The following is a 2,562-nucleotide window of genomic DNA, read 5'->3' as shown; positions in this document are numbered from 1 at the left end:
GGTTATGGCACTGGTTAGATAGTTTACCTGATCTTTATTTAACTTTGATATGTGTTATCTGTTTAGGATATCATCCATTTCATTTAGATTTTCCAATTTTATCCTGTACAGGCTTTTGAAGTATGATCTAATGGTCTTTTAAATTTCCTAGGTTTATGTTACTATGTCTCTCTTTTCATTTCTTATTTTGTTAATTTGGATACTGTCTTTGTGCCTTTTAGTTAAGTAGACTAAAGGTTCATCTATCTTATTGATTTTCTCAAAGAACTACTTCTTGGTCTTGTCTATTCTTTGTATTGTTCTTATGTTTCTGTTTGATTGATTTCAAACATTAGTTTGACCATTTCCTTCTGTCTACTCCTCTTGGATATATTTGCTTCTTTTCCTTCTAGAGCTTTTGATTGTGTTGTTCAATTGCTAACCTGAGATATCTCCAATTTCTTTATGAAGGTACTTAGTTGTAAGCCGCCTTTCTGTCCAGCGGAAATAAGGAGGCAAACATGAGCCCTTCTCCAAGCAGATTTTATTCAGGAACCTTCATTTTTACTTCTTCTTATTAATCTCTCTAATATCTTCAGTAGTAGTCTCTCTAGTAGTATCTAGTAGTCTCTCTATCAGCCTCCCGAGTAGCTGGGATTACAGGCATGCGCCACCACTGCCTGGCTCATAATAATCCTCTCTCTAACCTCCAGCCTTCGCAGGTTAAATACTTTTCCTGGTCCCAATCAGCATCAGCTATGTGGCAAAGCATAATAGGCTGCGGGAAATTCATACCAGCTTGCATCACAAACTGGAGGCACTCAGCTTCTCCAACTAATGGCTTGATTATCAATGCTCTCTGCTCTGGCCAGAGACCAGGCGTTCAATATATATGTATAGGGTGGCAGCTACGGCTCCCCACACTTAGTGCTATGAATTTTCCTCTTAGCACTGCTTTTATTGTGTCCCATAAGTTTGGGTGTAGTTATGTACTTTGTGTTGGAATTTTCTTTCTGGCATCCTCTGTAGGGCTGGATTAGTAGAAGATATTGTTTAAATTTGGTTTTGCCATGGAATATCTTGGTTTCTACATCTATGGTGATTGAAAGTTTTGCTGTGTATAGTAATTGGGGCTGGCATTTGTGGTCTCTTGTCTACAAGACATCTGTCCTGGATTTTCTGGCTTTTAGAGTCTCTGTTGAGAAGTAACATGTAATTCTGATAAGTCTGCCTTTATATATTACTTGGCAATTTTCTCTTGCAGCTCTTAATATTGTTTATTCACTTTGTCCATTTAATGTTTTGATTATTATGTGATGGGATAGCAGGAGGATTATCGTTTTTAGTCCAGTTCCTTTGGTGTTCTGTAGGTTTCTTCTATGTCTATAGCTTCTTCTTTCTTTGTTAGGGAAGTCTATGATTTTGTTTGAGGTTTTATTGACCTTTTGTACTGGGAATCTTCACCCTCTTCTGTTTCTACTATTTTTAAGTTTGGTCTTTTCATAGTGTCTCAAATTTCCTGGATGTTTTGGATTAGGAACTTTTTACATTTGGCATTTTCTTTAATCAATGTATCGATTTCTTGTATGGAGTATCTTCTACACCTTAAATTCTCTTCTATCTCTCTTATTCTGTTTATGATGCTTATGTCTGTAGTTCCTGTTCTCTTTCCTAGATTTTACATCTGAAGTGTTGTCTCCCCTTGATTTTTTTTTTATTGCTTCTATTTTCATTTTTTGGTCTTGGACAGTTTTATTAATTCCCTTCACCTATTTGGTTGTATTTTCCTTTATTTCTTTTAGGAGTTTGTTTGTTTGTTTAATCTTTACGGACTTCTACCAATGTGATTGTTTTTCATGTATTTCTTTAAGGGAATTATTTAGATTCTCCTTAAAGGCCTCTGTGATCTTCATGAGATGGGATTTAAGATCACAGTCTTGTTCTTCAGGTGTGTTAGGATGATGGTGCCATATTGCATTGGCTTCTGTTGATTATTTTCTTGTTCTTGCCTTTTACTATTTGGTTGTCTGTGTTTTGGGTGGTCTGGGTGTCCCAGGTTTGAGCATGCCTCCTGGGAGGCAGGCAAAGCTGTGGGGTGGGGTGCACTGTGGTGTACAGATCTGTAACCGCAGCTGTAGGTGTGGGCTAGAAGGATGGAGCCCAGGACTACTGGACTTGTTATGGTCCTTGCAGGTGAGGGAGGTTTGTGGGGAGAAGTGGAGGGGCAGCGGGGCATATATCTCTTAGGTTAGAGCAGACCTTCTGAGAGGCAGGTGGAATTGTGGGGTGGGATGCGGTATGCTGATCCAGGACTTCTGGTATAGCTGCAAACCTGAAGAAGGATTGAGCTCTGACCAGCTATTTATTTTTTAAGGAGGCAAGCTTGCTTTTCTAGTCAAGTGTGTGATTCCCAGTGAATATGAGAAAAAGCAACACTACCATGAGAAACCTGACAAACACTACAGATACTCGAGTAACATCATACCTGATGGCTCACATTCTGTCCTTGACAGGATGCAGTGTGAATGATCCTTCACCTCTCAGATAGTCCTTGAAAGCCTATACCTACAGTTAAGAAAAGCA

This window comes from Mastomys coucha, unplaced genomic scaffold (assembly GCF_008632895.1).
Source record: "Mastomys coucha isolate ucsf_1 unplaced genomic scaffold, UCSF_Mcou_1 pScaffold8, whole genome shotgun sequence".
Classification (NCBI taxonomy): Eukaryota; Metazoa; Chordata; class Mammalia; order Rodentia; family Muridae; genus Mastomys; species Mastomys coucha.
This window is presented reverse-complemented; position numbering follows the sequence as displayed.